The following is a 21,500-nucleotide window of genomic DNA, read 5'->3' as shown; positions in this document are numbered from 1 at the left end:
GCCCCTGAGAGGCTGAGCCACAGAGTCCCAGAAGCATCCAGGCTGGCACAGCCCCTCGGGACCACCAAGGGCAAGCCAGAACCCTGCTCTGCAAGATTCACCTTAAACCACATCCCCAAGCACCACATCCAAACTACCCTCACACACACCCTGGGTGGTGACTCCAGCACCTCCCTGGGCAGCTCCTTCCAGTCCCTGACCACTCTCTCCCTGAAAAACTTTTCCTAATGTCCAATGTAAACCTCCCCAGGCTCAGCCTGAGGCCATTCCCCTTTGTTCTGGCTCCAGTTCCCTGTGAGCAGAGCCTGGCAGCAGCCTCTGCACAGTGTCCCTTCAGGTAGCTGTAGCAGCAATGAGCTCTGCCCTCAGCCTCCCAGCTGCTGGAATTGTCTCCTGATCTACCACGAGAGTTCAGCTGCCTCAGCTGTGGTGTGGAACCAGAGCAGGGCAGACCTAAAGCAGACATCAGGCAGAAGTTCTTTGCTGTGAGGCTGGTGAGACACTGAACAGGCTGCCCAGGGGGGCTGGGAACTCGTTCAAGGCCAGGCTGGATGAGGCTTTGAGCAGCCTGTTCCAGTGGGAGGTGTCCCTGCCTATGGCAGGGGCTTGGAACTGGCTCAGCTTTGAGGTCTCTTCCAACTCAGACCATTCTCTGATTCTATGAACACTCAGAACCTGACTTGGCTCTTTTGCTGGAGACCTCTGCAGCAGGACTCACAGGGGCAGAGGATGTCAGGGGCTGGAAGGGACCCAAAGGGCTCCTCCAGTCCAACCCCCCAGTGCCAGAGCAGCACCACACAACCTAGGTCGGGGCACACAGGAACACAGCACTCAAGGTGTGGCCTCAGAGACTTTTCTTCTAAGCCCTGTAGAACATCTGCAGCAGGGACCCTGAGGTCTGGGGGGGTGCTGCAGTTCCCTCCCTTCCTCCTGGCCGTGAGGTGCTGCTTGGGGCTCAGGCTGGAGTGTGTGGGGGGGGTGGCAGGACTGAGCCTTCTGAGCAGGGAGCTCTACAGTTACTTTAATTGTGCCACCTCAGTGCCAAGGGTTCTGATGAGGCCTGGTTGTATTCATTAGGGATTGATGCTTATTACCATTAATAATAGACTGAAATTAATTACTGGCAAGAGAAGTGATGAACCCTCCACGTGGCTGGCACTGCCCCTGGCTTCTGTGGCACTTTCTTCCCTGGCCATTTGTGCTCTTTTCCTGCAGGGACTCAGCTCTGCAGTTCCTGCCCAGAGTGGCAGTTGAAGGTATTCATCTGCTGTAATTCATCCCCCAGCTCCCAGCAACAAAGCAGGAGAAAATAACTGCTCAACCACCCCTTAATCCACCAGGAGTAAAGGCAGAGACACTCTGAACTAGCCTGACAGGAATGATGACCCACAGAGCAAACTGCTGGGGGCCCTGGAGGGAGCTCTGCCAAGCTCTGCTCCTATAAAGCATCTAATCCCTCTGTGTCTGAGTGCCTTTGGAGCTGCTCAGAGGGGTCTGGGGCAGAAGATGCTGTTGGGCTCTTTTCACAGGCTCTGACTCCTGATGTCTGGGGTTTTAAGCTACTTATTATAGGGGGTGCTGGGAGTGGTATTACAAAGTGGCTCTGAGCCAGCTTAGGGCTGAGAAGAAGATATCACAGAATCACAGCACAGCAGGGGCTGGAAGGGACCTTCAGAGATCACAGCATCAGAGAGTGTCAGGGGCTGGAAGGGACCTCCAAAGCTCAGCCAGCCCAACCCCTGCCAGAGCAGGAGCACCCAGAGCAGATCACACAGGAACACAGCCAGGTGGTTTTGGACTGTCTCCAGAGAGGGAGACTCCACAGCCCCCCTGGGCAGCCTGTGCCAGGTTTCTGTCACCCTCACAGGTCAAAAATTCCTCCTCATGTTCAAATGGAACTTCCTATGGCTCAGCTTCCACCACTGCCCCTTGGCTGCCCTTGGGCAGCCCCCAGCAAAGCCTGGCTCCAGCCTCCTGGCACTCACCTCTGATGAGGTCAATCTGATCTCTGAGTCCAATCCCCCTGCCAGAGCAGGACCACCCTGAGCAGGCTGCACAGGATGCTGTCCAGATGGGTTTTGAATGACCAGAGAAGGAGACTCCATCATCCCTCTGGGCAGCCTGCTCCAGGGCTCCACCACCCTCACCATCAAGCAGTTCCTCCTCATCTTCAGATGGACCTTCCTGTGGCCGTGTCTGTGCCTGTAACCTCTTGCCCTGCCCCTGGGCACCAATCATACAGTCAGGGTTGGAAGGGACCTCAAGGATTAACCAGTGCCAACCCCCCTGCCATGGACCTCGCACCAGATCAGGCTGGCCACAGCCTCATCCAGCCTGGCCTTGAACACCCCCAGGGATGAGGCTTCCACCACCTCCCTGGGCAACCCCTGCCAGGCTCTCACCACCCTCCTGCTGAACAACTTCTTCCTAATCTCCAGTCTGACTCTCCCCGTTCCCAGCTTTGTTCCATGACTCTGACACCCTTGAAGGATTGATGAGCAGTGAGGAGATCCCCTTCAGGCTGCTCTTCTCTAGGCTAAACCCTCCCCAGGTCCTTCAGCTTTGCTTCAGGCCTGGATGCTGAGGTCTGCAGTGCTTCAGGACTGCCTGTTCCCCCCTTCCTCTCCTTGCAGGTCTCCTCAGCAGGCACAGGTGGCTGCACACAGACCTGCCTCAGCCCTTGCAGAAGTGAGATTCACTTGGAGCAGAGAGAGAAACTGAGGCAGAAGGACTCACCCCTTGGGTAAAGGCTGAAAGGTTGCCAGAGTAGCAGTGGGGTTGGAACTAGTTGAGCTTTAAGGTCCCTTCCAGCCCAAACCCATGTGTGAGTTGTCCAGCCTCACCTGGGGGCTCAATCTTACCCATCTCTTTCCCAGACTAAGCAAAGCAGTGTGTGCTGAGGGAATCTGCCAGCTCCCACCCAGACTCTGCCACCAGAAGCAGGGAAGGGTCACAGTGTTCTGCAGAGAGAGTGCAGTGACCTTCAGGAGCAGAGCAGCAGGAAGAAGATGACAGCACAGGCACCAACTGCAAACCCCTGCAGCCAGAGAGCAATAACTGAAGGCAGATTGGCAGTGAGAGAGCTTGGGGGGGGGAGGGGGTCCCAGCACAGGCAGCCTGCAAGGGTGAGCTTTGTGAGCCAGCAAAGCTGAGGGGGGAGGAGGTCACTTGATGCACATGGACCAGGAGGTGACCACTGGGACCATGAGAACTGTTTCAGAGGAAGGACAAAGCTGCCATAACCTCAGGGGGTTGCAAGTGGCCCTGGGTGGGTGCAGGCTGACAAGGAGCAGAGCCTCCTGCCCTCGTCTGGGGCCACCCAACAGACCTCACACCCTGCAGACTGGCAGTGCTCAGGAGGAAGAGGAGCCCAGCCCCAGCTGCCCAAGCCTTCAGCCACCAAAACTCAGTTCCCCAGAGGTGATTTGGCTGGGCAGAGCCTGGGGCAGAGCTCCAGCTCAGAGCCAGGACACAACAGCTGGGCTGCATTTTGCTTTTCCTTTGTGCCTGATGCCTTCACCTCTGCTCCTCGGAGAGCATCTCTGTCCCTTCCTTGGCACCCCAGGGCAGGACTCTCACCCAGTGTCCCCTTTGTTTCCTGACTCCTTGCTTGATTTTGTTAGATGGCCTCACCAAAGCGAGCCAGGGGCTTGTCCAGCACAGCAGCCAGCCCCCAGTGGGTGCCTGTGGGTGGTGAAACCCCTGCAGAATGCACCCAACTGCTCGAGCAAGGGCAGGAGAAATTCCTCCCCTGTCCCTAGAGGCCAGCAGCTCCTGCCCTGGAGCAGGAGCTTTCATTGCCCCTGCTTTTTGCCCATGGGTTAGATGACTGCCAGGGTTCTTTGCAGCCATAAAACCTTCAGCCCCAGCCAGTGCTGTTTGCCTCAGCTGCCGTCCCGCGGCTGCGAATTCCTCTGCTCTGCTATGTGCTGGACACAGCTGTTTCCTCTTAGCTGCCCTTTAATTTCCCTCCCAGGCCGCTTCTTTTCCCACAGGCTCTGGCTGAAGGTGCTCAGCACCTCGCAGGATGGAGCTCACTGCTCAGGGCTGGCCTCGGAGTCAGCAGGACTTCAAAGGGAGACGCAGAGGTATGGAAGGGACTCAGGGCTATGGGGCAAAGAGCCTCTGCTTGGCCCAGGCCAGGCTGCAGGAGCTCTTTGCTTTGTCTGTCAGCAGAGTGCAGCTTCCCAGGTGCCCTCCTCAAGCAGCTCTGTTGAGAGCACTCTGGGTCACCTTTCCACCACAGGCCAAGGGGATTCAGTGGTGTCCTCACCCTGCTTTGTTGCTCTGCAGATCAGCCTTAAGCACTCAGAAGTCCAGAACTGTGCTGTCAAAATCCTGAGGTTCAGGAAGTTTGAGTTGGTCTTTGGGGCTAGACTTTAGTTTTTTTCCCAGTAGAATGAGGACTTTCTCCTCTCCTCCCCTTTCCCCTTCTCCTTTCCCCCTTTCCCCTTTCCTCTTCTCCTGAGCAGGGACATTGTTCATCCTCCCTCCTGCCTTCCTCTTGCCTCTCAGCACGGTTGCAGCTCCCCAGAGCGGTCCTTGCTGCCAAGCACTGCACTCAGCAGGTGAAGTCGTTCCCCGGAGCAGGGATGTGTGGGGAGGGCTTCACCGCAACTGCAGTCCCGCAGCAGGACTGTTCTGGCTGAGCTCCTCTCTGCCGCCGTCCCAGCCCTGCTGCAGGGAGTCCTTGCTGTGGTGCAGCCCCGCTGGGGCGCTCAGGACCATCAGCTGGGCTGGCAGATCAGACTGCCCCCGGCCCTGGGTCTGCCCCTCACGCTGATGCCCAGGGCCAGGCTGCACTCGGTGGGAGCAGACTCTAACAAGTGTGAGAGCCAAGGGGGTGTAAAGCAGGCAGAGGATCTGTCCCTTTAGCCCAGGGGCAGAGCTGCTGCGGTGTTTGTCCTCAGCGCCCTGCCGCTGCGGGGGGCTGCTGCCAGATGCTGCGCAGAGATAGCTCCGCACATGCAAATCCCTGCTCCCGTCTCGGATCCCAGCGCCGCCGCTGCTGCCCCAAGCGCCAGCGCTCGCAGCTCTGGTTTGCATGCTGGGCTGGGGCAGGGAGGCAGCAGCAAAGGGCGCAGCTGCCTGCCCCGCTCTGTCTCCCAGATCAACAGATTCCTTCACCCCCCGAGGTGCTGGAGGCTTTCATCTGCAGCTCCACGGAGATGCTCCATGCAATTAGCACCTCTGCTTATTATTCCTCCTTGCTCCGTGCTTACCCCAAAGCTCTCTAGATAAAAGGGAAGACTTTTAAGGCTCAACGTTTTCTGTGGCAGCTTCCTACTTAGCGCAGCTTTGCTCCTCCTCCCCTCTCCCTGGCTGCTTTCTCCGCGGCTCTGAGAATCTCCCAGGTTTGTTTGTTTGTGGTTTTCGTTTCTTTCACAGGAAGTTCAGGCTCTGCTTTTCCTTGTTAGGAGTCTCTCTGATTCCATCTCCTGCACCTTCAGCTCATCATCCTTCAGTCTTCTTTTTTCACACACCTTCCTGCATCCCAGAGCCCAGCTCATTGCTATCCTCCCTCCTGTCTTAGAATCACAGAATCAGAGCTGCAAGGGACCACAAGGAGCAGCCAGTTCCAACCCCCCTGCCATGCCCAGGGACACCCTACCCTAGAGCAGGCTGCCCACAGCTGCATCCAGCCTGGCCTCAAACACCTCCAGCCATGGGGCCTCAACCCCCTCCCTGGGCAACCCATTCCAGCCTCTCACCACTCTCCTGCTCAACAACTTCCTCCTCACTCCCAGGCTGACTCTCCCCACCTCCAGCTTTGCTCCATTCCCCCCAGTCCTGACACTACCTGAGAGCCTAAAATGTCCCTCCCCAATGTGCAGCTTTCTGTGGCAGCCCAGGGGAAAAAATCACTCAGGAGTTGAGTCCTGACTCTTCCCAAGGGGTGAGGGAAGGGTATGGAGGAGCCAGAACGGGATGGGGATCAGCTCTTCTTGACCACAGGCTCCTGGGGTGAGGTTTGCATGGTGAGACAGAGCAGAAGCTCAGTGTCAGCTGGATGGAACCGATTGTGTCCAGAGGAATGGGAAACTCGGAGACCCTGGTGCAGGGACATGCTGAAAGCTGCTGCTGGCTGGAAATAGGTCAGCACCAGGGTGGAAGAAGTCACCAAAGCCTTGCTCCAACTTTCATGTGAGTTCCTTTGTGACTGTACAGCTGTGGGGTGTTGTAGGGATGGGTCAGCTCCCAGGAATAATCCTGGAACTGGTGAATTTTAAGGAGCTGGGATTTTAATTCCTGTAGTTTAGTTTCTGTGGTTTACATCAAAAGGCAGCAAAATGCTGGGAAAACCTCGGGAGCAGCCACACCTCGGTTCTGAGCAGGGCAGCTCCATTCACACCTACTCCAGAGCTCTTCCTTTCAAGCTGCCTTAATTGTTGTAATAAACAAAACAGTTTTCCTTCTGGAGTGTTCTGCTCCTTCAGCTGCTGCTGGCTCCAGAGGCGTCCCCATGTGCTGCCAGCTCCTTCTTGGCCTTTCTTTGTCTCCACTGAAAAGGTTGGGGATAGGCAAAGGCAAAACTCGAGAGCAGATTTGTTGGGGTCCAGACGGTCCTGGCCCCTCGCGGTCCTTCAGCTGCCGGCCCACAGCAGGCAGGCAGCCATGCAGACAGGGAAGCAGGAGGCTGCTGCCCTGATTTGCCTGCACAAAGGGACGTTTCGTGTGCAAATGCAGCCTCTCAGAGCGGTGGCTGCTACCTGGAGTTATTTCATCTCTCTTTAAAGGATCATAGAGTCCCAGACTGGTTTGGGTTAGGAGGGACCTTAAACATCAGCCAGTTCCAGCCCCCTGCCATAGGCAGGGACACCTCCTCCTAGCACAGCTTGCTCGGGGCCCCATCCAGCCTGGCTCTGAGCACTTCCAGGCTGGGACCCCTCACAGATTCTCTGTTCCAGGGCTTCACCACCCTCATGGGGAAGAATTTCTTCTTAAGGTCTCCTCTCAGTCCAGCTTCTCGCAGCCTGAAGCCATCACCTCTCATCCAAAGTCTTTCTCCAGCTGTCCTGAAGACTTGGAGTCCCCTTCAGACCCTGAAATGCTGCTCTAAGGCCTCCCTGCAGCTTTTCCTTCTTCAGGCTGAACAACTCCCAACTCTCTCAGCCTGTCCTCCAGCCCCCTGATCACCTTCTGGGTCTTCTCTAACAGTTCCATGCGTTGGGAGCTCCAGAGCTGGCCCCAGCACTGCGGGTGGGGTCTCAGCAGAGGGGGGCAGAATCTCCTTCCCCCTGCTGCTGGGGTGGGACACGGCTGGGGCTGGGCTGCGGGCACATGGTGCTGGCTCACCTTGGCCTTCTCATCAGCCAGCATCCCAGGGCTGCTCTCCATCACACATGATGTGTGTTGGATTTTCTCTATCCTACATCTCTCTCTCTCTTCCACTCTTTCCTTCTGCTGCTTTCCCTCACTGCAAATTAGGGTCAAACCAATCAACTCGGCGGAGCTGCCTCGATGAAAACCAGTATGAGCAAGAGGAGAGCAGGGTTTATTGTCTGTGAGATGGTTGTCACTGGAGGAAAGACAGCAAATCCATGGGCACTGTGCTGGGAGAGTTGACTTTGCTGCATAGTTGAGATAGTTCCCATTCTAGGGATAGGAAACACTCGAGCAAAGTCAACAGCAGAGCAGGCAGCCTGCAGCCCTCTTCGGCCACCACCGCCACCGGAGCTGCCCTCTGTGTGCTGACAGAGTGGATTCCAAAGGGAGCTTGGAGAAGTGGTGATTAATTTGCAGCAGCTCCAAAGAGGAAATTACAGCTGTTAAATCAATCTGGGTGAACTTCAGCTCTTGCACAAAAAGCCACCCTAATTGCAGCGGCCGAGCTGCAGCGCAGCGTGCAGGAAGCTCGCTCACGCCTCCTGCTATCATTAGTGATTGCAAAACAGCCCCAGATGTTTACTCACTCGACCAATAACATGTTTGTGCTCCCTCTGATTTGTTTATTATTGTTATTATTTTAACCTTGTTTAATTGCAGTGGGAAGGGGGCAATGGACTGAGCAAACCCTCAGCCGGTGCTGAGCCGCAGCAGCACAAGCCCAGCTGGGTGCAGAAAGTGCTCCTTGGCTCCAGCTGAGGATGTCCTGTGCTCAGCACTGCTCAGGCCACACCTGCACTGCTGTGTCCAGTTCTGGGCTCCTCAATTGCAGAGAGATGTTGAGGTGCTGGGAGGTGTCCAGAGCAGGGCAGCAAGGCTGGGGAGGGGCCTGGAGCACAGCCCTGTGAGGAGAGGCTGAGGGAGCTGGGGGGGTGCAGCCTGCAGCAGAGGAGGCTCAGGGCAGAGCTCATTGCTGCCTGCAGGGAGGCTGTAGCCAGGTGGGGTTGGGCTCTGCTGCCAGGCAGCCAGGGACAGGAGAAGGGGACACAGCCTCAAGCTGTGCCAGGGCAGGTCTAGGCTGGATGTTGTTAGGAAGTTGTTGTCAGAGAGAGTGATTGGCATTGGAATGGGCTGCCCAGGGAGGTGGTGGAGTGGCCGTGCCTGGAGGTGTTGCAGCCAATCCTGGCTGGGGCACTTAGTGCCATGGTGTGGTTGGTTGGGCAGGGCTGGGTGCTAGGCTGGGCTGGAGGAGCTTGGAGCTCTCTGCCAACCTGCCTGATTCTATGGTAATTCTAAGATCTGTGTCCAGCTCTGGGCCTGAGGACACCACTCAGGGGTTTGTTGTCGTTTTCAGCCTGCCCTGCTTTTGTGCTGCCGTTCCCCGTGGGGCAGCAGCTGGGCTGGGGGCGAGGCTGGGGGTCCTGGAGCAGTGGGTGTGTGGCCAGGCGGCACCGCTCGCTGCCAGCCTCGCCTCTGCCAGCAGCAGAGCACTGCAGCTATTAGCTGGCAGCCAATGAAGGGGAGCTGAATTCACGAGGAGTCTGTGGAGAAGCAAAGCAGCTGAGGAATGAGGCAGCCAAGTGTTTTGTGGGGCTGTGACTCAGCAGGCTGCAATTAGGACAGGCAGGGGAGCGGAAGGGATGGCCACTGGCGCTCCCCGGCGCGGGGCACAGCCACCAGGCTGCTTTGGCTTGGGCGCTGAGTGGTTCATTCAAGCCTGCCGTGCTTGGGGCACAAAGATGGGCAAAGATTTTCCGTGAGCCCCTTGTAGGTTCTTCACCAGCCCCTTGTGGATTTCCCCCCAGCCTCTTGTAGATTTCCATGAGCCCCTTGCAGTTTCCCACCAGCCCCTTGCAGGCTTCGCCCTCCCGGCTGCCAGCAGCCATGCGGGCGCAGCCTGGGCTGTGTCCCCGCCGGGGCAGGGAGGTTGTGTGTGGTCCCTGTCACTCCGCTGGGCCTTGGGTAAACACCAATTGCTTTGTTATGCGCTGAATGGGAAAGTTAGCCCCAAATTAGCACTAATGTGAGGTCATTTAACCCTTACGGGAGGTCTTTGGGAGAAAAATCATAACAGAGGCAGGCAGGAGTCAGGACAAAGCAGCCGCAGAGCCAGGCAGGTTTGGGGCCAGGCTGACAAAAGTGCACAATTATGGCTCAAAAATGTGAATGGTCCCAGGGCAGCCCAGGGAAGCTTCGCCCCTGCTGCGCTGATTGCTGCCCGCACAGGTGCTGCTCCCGGAGCCCTGCGCCGGCCGCAGCCTCCCCGGGTCGTTCCTGCGGGGCTTCGGGTCGGGGGAATGAGCCTCAGCACCTCTCAGTCCAGCGCAGTCATGGCCACAGAGGCTGCTGGGGCAGGGCAGCTGCTGGGGCAGGGCAGCTGCTGGGGCAGGGCAGCTGCTGGGGCAAGGCAGCTGCTGGGATAGGGCAGCTGCTGGGGCAGGGCAGCTCTGCCTGCAGTTTCCTTGTCCAGCCCCTGGAAACCAAGAGCTGCCCTCTGATTGCCCTGGCAAAGAGCTGTGCGGGGCTCATGTGGGACCCAAGTGGAAGCTCTTGTAGGAGTGAGGCAGACGCTGGTGCCCTCCTTCCTCAGGCAGCTGTGAGCCAGGGCTGCCAGCCTGCCTTGCTCCTCAGCACTGGCACCGACTGTCTGCTGCTCAGCATGTCCCAGATGGGGTGAGGGTGTCTCGGGTGGGGTCTGTATGTGCCTGGGAGTTGGCACTTGAGCCAGGCCCATCACGGGGCAGAGCTGTGATGAGCTGTGGGGCTGAGCAAACCATCAGGGAGCCACAGACCTCCTGAGGGAGGCTTCTCATTTGCAGGAGTTATCAGAGAGAGCTCTTGGTCAAGCCACAGAGGTGGGGTGATGGGAGAGGAGCCCAGTGCCAGTGGGTGCTCCTGGCATGTGGTGGGTGAGGCAGTGGCTGCAGGTCCCAGCCGAGGGAGGAGCCTGGGCCAGGCTGTTGTGGGGTGGCACAGCTGGCAGGTGGGTGCAGACAGCCCCAGTGTGGGGCACAAAGAGGTCACAGAGTGATGGAAGGAAGCAGGGAGGGTGCAACACACTGAGCTGGAGGGAGGGAAATGACTCAAGGAGCCATGGGCTGGCAAGAGCAGAAGGTGTCTGCCCCTGCTGCACCCACTGCCACACAGCTCAGAGTGCAGGGGCAGTCTGCAGGGTTCTTTGCATGGCCCTGGGTGCATTGGATCTGCAAGGGCCCCTGTGGCTGGCAGCAGGACACCCACTGTGAGTGGCACTGGGCTGTCCCCTCTGGTAGTGCTGTGCAGGGGGTGAACAGTTTGGGTCTCCATTTCGCTGGGACCCCTGCACTGCTGTGTTGCCAGGGAGAGAGGAGAGCCTTGCCCAGCTCTATGAGAGCTGCCATTGGAGTGTGGGACACCTGACAGAGGCCACAGGCAGGAGCAGTCCCTGGCCACAACTGCAGGCCTTGCCCTGCCAGCTGGCTGCAGCACCCAGCACAGGGCCAGTGGATGGTGCCCGCTTGGAGCGCAAAAGCAGGGAGAGAAGCCTCGGGCAGACTGCCTGCTGCAGGCCTGCCTGTCCTCTGCTGAGTGCTGCCTCTCTGCTGAGTGCTGCCTCTCTGCTCCCAGCCTTGCCTGGCTGCCTCTGCAGCCTGCTGTTGGGAAATGCTCCTGTGCCAAGCAGTCAGCAGGTCCGGAAGCTCCAGATCCCTGCAAAGGCAATCAGACAAAATGCCAAGCCCAGGGGGCAAAATTTCAGTGCTGGTGCCAGTCTTGCTCATTAGCTCCCTGGGTTCTGCAGCCTGGTAGACTTTCATCATGTAATTTATTTGCTCCTCAACATCCCTGCAGTTATTAAAAGCCTGGTGCTGGGAGCTGCCACCCCAGGGCTCCCTGAGGAGTGCATCTGCTCCCGGGGCAGTCTGCAGCCTGGCCTCGGGCTGCCGGTGGCCAGAGCTCCATCTGGGCTCCTGCTAGCCAGGGGAGCTGCCTGGGGTCTTCAGGACACAGGAGGTCAGAGGCAGAGAGAATCTGACAGTGCAGGGAGGGGCTCTGCAGAAATGTCAGCCAAAGGCCACGCTGGGGTCAAGAGGCAGAGGCCCCAAGTGCCCTCGCTGTGCTGTGCCAGGCTGTGCTGTGCCAGGCTGTGCCCACAGGCACTACAAGGCTCTGCAGCTTTCCCTCGTGGGGAGAAGAGAACAGGCCCTACCCCATGGCATCCCTCGGGGAGGCTCACAACAGCCCTGCACTGCCCTGCTCCAGTGCTGGCTCCCCAGCCCTCACCTCCTGGGGCAAGGAGAACTCCCCAGGCTGTGTTCTCTCCCTCATCGTGGTCCTGCTCCATCCAGAGCCTGCCTGAGCTCAGTCTGATGCAGCTCATCCCAGCAGCTGGCATGCAAGAGCAGTGCAGCCCCAAGCCAAGGAGTGAGCCTGCCCCTGCCTACCTGCTGAGCACCACTGCGTGCAGGGACCCAAAAGCAGAGGCAGGGAAGGCAGGCAGGAGCCTCATGACTCATTTGTCTGACCTTAATTTACTCAGGAATAGCTAAACCCATCTGCATTCTCCTCACAGGGCTCCCTCTGACCACCTGGCATCCTTCAGCTGAATCCAGTCTTCAGCTCTGCCTCTCCTCTGAGCTCTGAACCTGACTGCTCCTGGGTCTGACTCAGCTCAGAGCTTCCTGAGCTCGCCCTGGACACTGGAACTGGGAGCAGCAGGCACCAGTTCCACTGGCAGGCTCCAAGCTCACAGGAAAAGCTCTCCCTGCCCAGCTGAGGAATCCTCCAGGTTCAGCTGCAATTGCAGCTTCCTTTTTGTGCCTTCTTAGGCCTCCTCTGTGCTTGGGGTTTGGCCCCAGCTGCCAGTTCCGGCTGCAGCAGGGCTCTGGTTTGTACTGGGGCAGCTCTCATTTGTTTGATCTTGTTTCAAACTGGGCTAAAAATGCATGGCTGAAAGTCACATCCCCAGCAGTGGTTTACGTGGGTGCCCAGACACAGGGTAGGCAAATTCTGCTCAGACTCACATCAAATTACTCCCAGTAGGGTCATGGTTGTAAATCCCATGAGAGCCCCGGGGGTGGCACCTCTCCTAGTGTGGGACTGCCCAAACAAGCCTCCAGCTGGAACAGGCACAAAGGTGGTGAGAGGCAAAGCTCAGGCACAGCCATGCGCAGCGAGCAGCGTTTTGGTCTCTGCTTTGCATGGCACTGCCTTAGGGAATGGCTGTGGCCACAGGCCCTCCCTGCGTGCCAGGCAGGAGGGCCCTTGCTGCTCAGAGCCAGCACCAGAGCTCTGTGGGTGCCATGGTTTGAGGGGTCCCAGGTTATGCCAGGGTTTGCCATTCCCAAGTGTCCCAGCCAGCCAGCAGCATCCAAGTGCCACACAGGCGCAGCAGCGGCACAGGCTGCTTGGGGTTGGAAGGGACTTTAAAGCTCCAGTTCAGACCCACTGCCACGGGCAGGGACACCTCCTGCCAGCCCAGCTTGCTCCAGGCCCCATCCTGGCCTGCAGCAATCCCACAGCTTCCCTGGGCAGCCTGTCCCAGTGCCTCACCACCCTCCTGGGCTGGAATTTCTCCTAATGGCTCATCTCAGCCCAGCTTCTTCCGCTCTGAAGCCATCACCTCTCATCCTACCACTCCATGCCTTTGTCAAGAGTCCCTCTCCAGCTCTCCTGCAGCCTCCTTCAAATCCTGGAATGCTGCTTTAAGGTCTCCCTGCAGCCTTTTCCTCAGGCTGAACACCCCCAACTCTCTCAGCCTGTCTTTGTACAGGAGGTTCTCTCTGATCCTCTTGGTGGCCTCCTCTGGAGCTGCTCTGGCAGCTGCTTGCCCTCCTTGTGCTGGGACCTCCAGCACTGCAGAGAGGAAAGGTGAAAGCCTCCTCTGGAGCTGCTCTGGCAGCTTCTTGCCCTCCTTGTGCTGGGAGCTCCAGCACTGCAGAGAGGAAAGGTGAAAGCCTCCTCTGGAGCTGCTCTGGCAGCTGCCTGCCCTCCTTGTGCTGGGAGCTCCAGCACTGGCCCCAGCACTGCAGAGAGGAAAGGTGCAAGAGTTGGCTTCGAAGGAGGACCTGATTCCCAGCTGCTGCAGCCAGAGGAGGCTGATCCATGCAGCCAGAGTGCAGCAGCAGCAGCAGTCTGTCTGTCCGTGGCTGCCTGCCTCTTGCAGGAGGCATTTTCCACCAGGAAGGAAAATCCCCAAGCCCCCAAGGGCCAGCAGCCCTCTGTGTGCTAACTGCCACCCAGGACATTCTTGGTTGCAACAGGTTGCAAAACCAGCTGATATTTTCCCACCCCACGGGACAGGTGGTGCCTTGCAGTGAACTTTCTGTCAGTCCCCCCCCCCCCCCCGCCCCCAGCAGCCTGCCCTGAGAAGGGACTTGCAGCCCTGCAAAGGGTGGCAAAACCTCCAGGCAGGTCTAGGTCCAAGACACTGGACCCAGATGCTGGGCAAGCCAGCAACAACCTGGGGAGGTGTGGTTGGATTTGCTGCCTGAGGAGGCAATGCACTGCCAGGGCTTGGGGTTAGGCTTCAATTCAGAGGGGCAGATTTGTCACTGGGGATGGTGGATTATGGCCTGGCCAGGAAGGGAAGGCAATGTGGGAGGGCAGAGTGAGTCAGAGCTCAGAGGGACTTTATTTGGTATCAAACATGACAGGCAGGTGCCAGCCAGGGAGCAGAGAGCCCTTGCCCACTGCCAGGGGGTGGAGGAGATGGGGATCTGCTCCACTTCAGAGCCATGGGGAGGCTGTTTGAGAGGGAGGATGTTGGGGGCATGCAGTGCTGGGGGAGCTGCCATGTGCCTGCTGAGGGCAGGGCCCCAGCTCCTTGTTGGTCTCTGTCAGAGGTGTCAGCAGGAGGTGGGCTGCAGCGTGGGGGCTCTGGCAGGTGAACACCTGAGAGCTAACTGGCATCACCTGTGCCCAGCTTCACCCAGGGCTGGATGCAGGTGCAGTGTGGATGGAGGAGGTGCAGCTGAAGGGGAGCTGGAGAGATTCAGGAGGTTCCAAGGCTCCCTGATAGAGTTTCCCCTACTGCTCCTCTGTGCTGGTGTGCAGCCAGAGAGCCACTGACTGCCTCACACTGGCATCTGAAGAGGACATCCTGCAACAGCTCCAGATAGAGTCCCAGGGGTCAGGATTCTCCTTTCTCCACCACAGAACTGTAACTGTCACAGGAGGCTTCAACACTGCCAGCTTGGCTGGGGTCTGGCCACATGCTGCAGGTTCTGCATGGCACAGGTGGCTTGGGCTGGAAGGGGCACTGGGAGGGAGGTTGGGCACTGGGAGGGAGGTTGGGCACTGGGAGGAAGTTTGGACATCAGGAGCAGGCTCTTTGCAACGTGGGTGGTGAAATACTGGAACAGGTTGCCCCAGGAGGTGGTGGAGGCCCCATCCCTGGAGGCATTCAAGGTCAAACCTGACCTAACTAAAGATGTCCTCTCAGTGCAGTGGGGTTGGACAAGATGACCTTTGAGGGCCCCTTCCAACCCAGTGCCTTCTGATTCTATGCCCTCCAACCCCCTGCCAATGGCAGAGACACCTTCAGCTAGCAGGGGACTCTCCTTCCCCTTGGGTAGCTCCATGTTAGCAAGACACAGCTGGAGGAGGGCTCAGGGTCAGCCCTGGGCCTGTTTGCAGGAGATGCTCAGAGGGAGATCCCTGCCTGCCTGTGAGGAGCCCCAAGCTCGGGGGTGCTGCTGCCAGCCCAGGCTGCTCAGGGGCCTGTGCTGTGCTCCCTGTGCTGCACAGGCAGCGAGCAGAGGTGGGTGACTCAGGCAGGGCCCTTGGCAGGGGTTTCCAGTTTGCTCAGTGGCAATGAGATTCAGTTCCCACAGCTGCTGCAGCAAGCCCCTGCCCAGCCTCGCTGCCTCTCCCCTCCCGCTGCCTTCTCATTTGGATGCCTGGGGAGCGGAAGGAGCCTCCAGATCTGGGCTCTGGGCAGGGAATCTCAGCCCCTGGGATGATTTTAGAGTCAAATCAAAAGCAAGGAGCCAGCTTCTTCCTCTTCTTTCTATAAATAACCAGCTCCAGCAGCTCTCTTCTCAAGGTGTTGTGGGAAAGGCAGCTCCTGACAGAGCACCGAGGCAGGGAGAGGCAGGACAGCTGCTGCCAGCTCCAGCCAGCCCCAAACGCCCCTGCCCCAGCACCCCACCACTGGGGCAGCTGAGTGAGGGCAGGCGTGGAAGAGGAGGGAGAAAGAAGGAAAATCTGTGGAGTACTTTGATGGTTCCAGCACTGAGCAGCCTGAGAGCTCAGGTGCCAAGCTCAGGAGCCAGGAGCCCTGCTCCTGCCAAGCTCAGGAGCCAGGAGCCCTGCTCCAGCCAAGCTCAGGAGCCAGGAGCCCTGCTCCAGCCAAGCAAAGGAGCCAGGAGCCCTGCTCCAGCCAAGCAAAGGAGCCAGGAGCCCTGCTCCAGCCAAGCTCAGGAGCCAGGAGCCCTGCTCCAGCCAAGCAAAGGAGCCAGGAGCCCTGCCCCGGCCAAGCAAAGGAGCCATCAGCCCTGCTCCAGCCGAGCTCAGGAGCCATCAGCCCTGCTCCAGCCAAGCAAAGGAGCCAGGAGCCCTGCTCCAGCCAAGCTCAGGAGCCATCAGCCCTGCTCCTGCCTTGCAAGCCACAAGCCTGAGCCTTGGTGGTTGTAAGATTGGCTTGAAAATTGCTTAACTTGGTGGGGTGTGTGAGGGAGTTATTTTTCTTCCTGCCTCTCCATTCCTGGAGCCTCTGAGGCTCTGAGGGATGGTGCTGGAGGTGTTTTGCAACAGCCACACAGGATGGAGCTGCTCCTGCAGAGAGAATTTTCACACGGCCGTGTGCTTAGAGCAGGTCAGGCCTCAGGAAGGCAGCTAAATAAACTAATAACAGCAGCAAGTAGCAGCAGATTTGTGATGAAACCATGAAAGCTGGCAAAGCCCAGGTGTGAGGAGCTCCAGAGGTTGCACACAGATAACTATCTCTGGCCTGAGCTTTTCTCATTAGCTACAGAAACTCACTTGTCACGGAAGGGTTCCACTGGAGCCTCCCCGAGCAGCTTCACTGCAGGCCCCCGGAGCAGCCTGTGGGGTTCCTTCACCCCATCCCCCTGCTTCCTTTCCTTCACCCCATCCCCCCTGCTTCCTTTCCTTCACCCCATCCCCCCTGCTTCCTTTCCTTCACCCCATCCCCCCTGCTTCCTTTCCTTCACCCCATCCCCCCTGCTTCCTTTCCTTCACCCCCCCCTGCTTCCTTTCCTTCACCCCATCCCCCCTGCTTCCTTTCCTTCACCCCATCCCCCCTGCTTCCTTTCCTTCACCCCATCCCCCCTGCTTCCTTTCCTTTACCCCATCCCCCCTGCTTCCTTTCCTTCACCCCCCCCTGCTTCCTTTCCTTCACCCCATCCCCTCTGCTTCCTTTCCTTCACCCCCCTCTGCTTCTTTCAGAGCACTTTGGGGATTGTTTGCTGCACAGACACCTGCTGACTGAAATCCTCTTTCTGTGCCCTGTCCAGACCTCAGATCACAGCTGGCACCTCCATGACCGCCCGAACCGAGCAGGTGCTGAGCTGCAAACAGACTTTGGGCTTCAGCTGGAGTCTGAGGCCCAGCCCAGCCTCTGCTGCTGGGCTCTAAGCCCCTGGCTGATGAGGCTGATTTATTCTGAGCAGCCTGGGACACCTCTGCCAGTGGCATTTCCATATCTCTGCTCAGGAAGGGCTGGTTAATGATGAGTGGAGTCAACTGAGGTACCCGAGACCAACCTCATCCCTGCTGCAGCCTCCCCAGCTGACATCAGATAACTTCCTGGAGGGAGGGAGGCAGCTTTGATCAGCTGCAGCAGTGGGGGAAATGGTTGGGAGCAAGCCCTGAAGTTTTGCATCTGGTCCATTCTAAAAGCTGTTTTCATCTTTGAAAGAAGTTTCTCTGAGTGAGGAGTCAGAGCTCCACGGGGACTGTGGGCACAGCCTCAGCCCTTCCTTGCTCTGCTGGCATCACTGGGCAGCCTCTGCTTCTGGGGTGGCAACCACTGGCAGAGGGAATGCAGCTGCTCACTGGCAGAGGGAATGCAGCTGCTCACTGGCAGAGGGGGAGTGCAGTTCCTCACTGGCAGAGGGAATGCAGCTGCTCACTGGCAGAGGGGATGCAGCTGCTCACTGGCAGAGGGAGTGCAGCTGCTCACTGGCAGAGGGGATGCAGCTGCTCACTGGCAGAGGGAATGCAGCTGCTCACTGGCAGAGGGAATGCAGCTCCTTGTGTTTTTGCAGAGGGGAATCTGCTTTTTGTGCTTGCTGTGTGGAGCAGTTGCTGAGGGAAGCCTCCTGAGTGAGGTTTGGCTGCAGAGCTGCAGCCTGTGCTGGCTGTAGAGGACAAGGTTTGCTTGGAGCTAGTCTGAGATGCCCTTTAGAGAGGACCCAGATTTCCTCTTTGGAAGCTCCTCCTGGCTCCTTCCCTGCACAGATTTCTGGCTGAATATCCCAGGGCACCTTGGTGACATCTGGCTTGAATGGGGGCTCCACAGACACCTCTGTTGGGCTGAAGGAGGAGATCAGGGTGCCCTGGGAGTCAGAGCAGTGGTTGGAGTGCCCTGGCCAGACAGAGAGGAGTTTGGGGCTCCCTGGGGCTGGGGCAGGTGTTTGAGCTCACCTGGTTCTTGTGACAGCTCCTCTGAGCCACTCCCTTTAGAACAGAGCTGCTGTGGCCGTGCCCTGCTGTGGCTTCCTCCTAGCTGGGCTTGGATGGAGAAGTGTCAGCTCAGCTGGCAGAGGGAGAGCTGGGACAGGCTCAGGGACAGGCTCAGGAGCTGGCTGAGGTGGGGGCAGGGCATGTTTTGCTTCCCTCAGCTGAAGCTGGCTGCCCTGCAGACTGTTAGTTGGGTCAGTTGTTTGCAACCCAAACTTGTCACTGTTGCACCAAACTGGTAGAACTAGCTGAGGGCAGGAGGAATTTTCCTAGAGCCCCCTGGGCTACAAGAGATAATAACAAAGTGGCCTGGCTCTATTGGGCAGGCACTGGAGCACTGGCTCCTGCTGTTTGGTGCTGCTGGGATCCAGCTGCCTTCCCACAGCCCCTGCAGACAGAGCTGGGAAACAGCAGCCCAGAAAGGGTCACTTTGGCTCTCCTGCTCCCTGCAGAAGGCCAAATTCTCTCTCTGCCTTTCCCCGTGGTCACACTGAGAGTGACTGGATGACACTGTGGCACTGGGGCTGGACTGGAGGATCTCTTTGGGTCCCTTCCAGCCCCTGGCATCCTGTGGCTCTGGAGCTCTCTGCTCTCTCTTGAGCTCTGCCAGGCTCAAACTTGCAGGTCAGGGAAGTCCTAAGTGCAGCTTTTTTGTTCTCCCTTCCCAAGGAAAAGGCTCTGGGAGGCAGAGGGAATCTCGCTGGGACAGTGTCTGGTCTGGATATCAAAGGTTCCTGGAGACATCTATGGCACCAAGTGGCTTGTTTTGTGCTGGAGAAGCACCCAAAGCAGCCACGTCTGCCTCTGGAGGACAGCTCACTGCAGCCTGCTCCAGGCTGCTCCCTCTTCCTGCCTATTAATTGTTGTTTCTAACAACCTTTGGTAGAGGAGAGCATTCCTGGCACGTCAGAGGACAAGTGGAGAGGATGCCTGACAGCTGTCAGTGGGAAAAGCTGCCTGTCCTAGAGGGACTGAGCTTTGCTTTGAAGTGCCTCACCAGTTAGGCAGAGAAGGAGCCAGGCTGGGAGCAGGCAGCATGAAACCACTGCTCCGAGGCCAGTGGCGGAGGGAGGAAGAGGAGCATCAGGACGCCACGGCCACAGGACTGCCGCACACCTCGGGCAGCTCCCCCAGCCTGGGGCTGCGGCAGCAGCGGCTGCGGAGCCGCTGAGTGATGCTGTCGGCAGCCGCGGAGCTGCTGGGCTCTGGCGAAGCAGCTGCAGCTAATCGCAGGCTGCCCCTGGATGTTTGAGGAGGGTTTACCAATCCAAACACAAGTGCAGCCCTGTTGCCTTAGAGAGGGTGTAGCTGGCAGCAAAATTTGGCCCTCTCCTTTCAGCTTTGCAGTTTGCCTTGACTGCTTTATTTTTAGAGCATCATAAAGGGCTTTTGTTCCAAGGTATATTTAACAGGGGAGTGGAAGGGGAAGTAGGAGGGTTCTGTGCATAGAGAATGTATCTCTTGGTCTCTTTCTTCTAACCCACCCCCTCAGCAGATACTCGTGGAGGGTGGAGTGGAAATGGGGAGGGGAAGGGGGGAAAAAAAGTGAAATAAAAAGAGAGAGAAAATAGTAATTAAACCCTCTAAAGTCACAGTCAAAGGGACTGTCTGGGAGCCCAGGCCTGGAGGCCTCTCAGGCACCACCGAGCAGCCATTAGCACAAAAAAGAGAGTGGAAGAGGCAGGCTGAGGGTGGTCCTGCCTGGAGGGCACTGGAGGCAGCGCAGGGCTCAGGCAGTGCTGCTCGTCCCTGCTTCCCAGCAGGGCACATCACACCCAGGCTGGTGGGCACCTTGCTGGGGTGCTCCTGCCCCTCCTTTGGTGTAAAGCTAAGTCCAGGGAGGCTGTGGGGGGATCCTGTCTGTAGGGAGATCATTGAATGCCCATCCCTGGAGGTGCTGCAAAGAGGCTGAGGGGTGCTGAGGGGCATGGGTTTGGCACCAGGCTTGGCAGAGTCGGAGAATGGTTGGGCTGGAGGATCCTAAAGGGCTTTGCCAACCAAAGCCATTCTGTGAGAGGGGTCAGTAACATTTACACCTGGCCTTGGAAAGGTGCCTGGGAGAGCAAACTCCAGGTGGTGTTGGCACAAAGAGCAAGCCCAAGGAGGTGTTACCATGAGGAGTAAACCCAAGCTGGTATCCCCATAAGGAGTAAACCCAAGCTGATGTCACCATAAGGAGTAAAGCCAAGGAGGTGTTACCATGAAGAGCAAACCCAAGCTGGTGTCACCACAAGGAGTAAACCCAAGCTGGTGGCCCCATGAGGAGCAAACCCAGGGAGGTGTTACTATGAGGAGCAAACCCAAGGTGGTGTCACCATAAGGAGGACAAAGGAGTGTGTGCCCCGCAGTAGCCAGGCAGTAGCAGACCTTAGAGGAGCTAATGTCTGCTGTGAGTGACACTGCTGAGCTGCCTCAGCTCCTGGGGGCTGGGAGAGAGCCCCACGCTGCTGGGAAGAGCAGAGCCAATTGCATCACAAGTGAGACTGTGTCTTCCCACCTGGCAAAGTCTCCCATTCCACCACTGCTGCCAGGTCCTTGCAGGAGGAAGGTGAGGTCCTGGATCAGTGGCAGCAAAGCCAAGAAGAAATAGCAGTGCTTGGAACCAGAGTCAGTAACACCAAGGCAGACTCACAGCTGCCCTTTGGGGTCCCACTGGGCTGGATCAAAGGAGGCTTTCTGTCCTTCCTGCCAGTCCCTCCCAGCTTCCCAAGGCACTTTGTGGCTTCTCAGGCAGTCTCCAGGCACACCGGAGCAGGACAGGGCACGCAGCCTCGTGGGTGCTCACCAAGAAGCTGATGAGCCCAGAGCAGCCCTGCCTGTCCCCTCTCCCAGGTGGTGGCACAGGAGCTGCAGGCGCAGCCGGGCCAGGCTGGAGCCCCCGGAGGGGCCCTGTGCCCTGCCACCCCTGGCTCTGCCTCCCACAGCCTTTTCTTCTCCTTCACTTTCGTTGCTGGCATCTGCCAGGTCTCACTGAAAGGTCAGGAGAAGCCTGGGAAGCCTCGGGGGGGATGTTGCTGTGCCTTGCACCCCCCAGAGCCAGTGAAAATCCTCCCTGCCTGGGTCTGGGGAAGGGACAAACGCCCAGGGCTGAGCTGCGCTCCTCAGGAGCTGGGTGAGGTTTCCTCAATTCAGAGATACCATCAGAGTGCCAATCAACTCATGCCACACTGCACCAGCTCTCTGCTTTCCTTGCCTGGGCAGGTGGCCACCTTCTTCCCTTTGCCTTTTTTTTGACCTCTTTCCCCCTCCCAGTCTCTCCTGGCACCTTGGTGCTGACCATCAGCCTCATTTGGGTATCTCTGTCCTCTGCTGTAGCAGCTCTAAGCAGCTGATGCTCCCCAGCGATCCCAAGTGGGTTTGCTTTGCTCCAGACCTTTGGTTTCCATTGCCAGCAAGCAGGCTGTGCCGAGCCCCTGGGTCCCTGGCAGGCAGGAGCCTGCACAGCAGAGGGGAGGGTGAGAGCTGCTGGCTGGGGCAGGCAGAGCTCAGCCCAGCAGGTCCTTGGTGGCCACAGTCAGTCCCCATCCTGCCCTCCGAGCTGGCCACGCTCG

At 58.2% G+C, this 21,500-nt stretch overlaps 1 protein-coding gene across 1 annotated transcript in view; it reads left to right on the top strand.

Moving 5' to 3' along the window:
* Positions 1-21,500, top strand: part of GRHL3 (grainyhead like transcription factor 3) — a 123,169-nt gene that overhangs the window by 65,365 nt on the left and 36,304 nt on the right. The window lies entirely within an intron of this gene.

Source organism: Pogoniulus pusillus, chromosome 37, assembly GCF_015220805.1.
Source record: "Pogoniulus pusillus isolate bPogPus1 chromosome 37, bPogPus1.pri, whole genome shotgun sequence".
Taxonomy (NCBI): domain Eukaryota; kingdom Metazoa; phylum Chordata; class Aves; order Piciformes; family Lybiidae; genus Pogoniulus; species Pogoniulus pusillus.
Note: the sequence above shows the minus strand (reverse complement) of the source record. Positions and strands in the feature narration are given on the sequence as shown.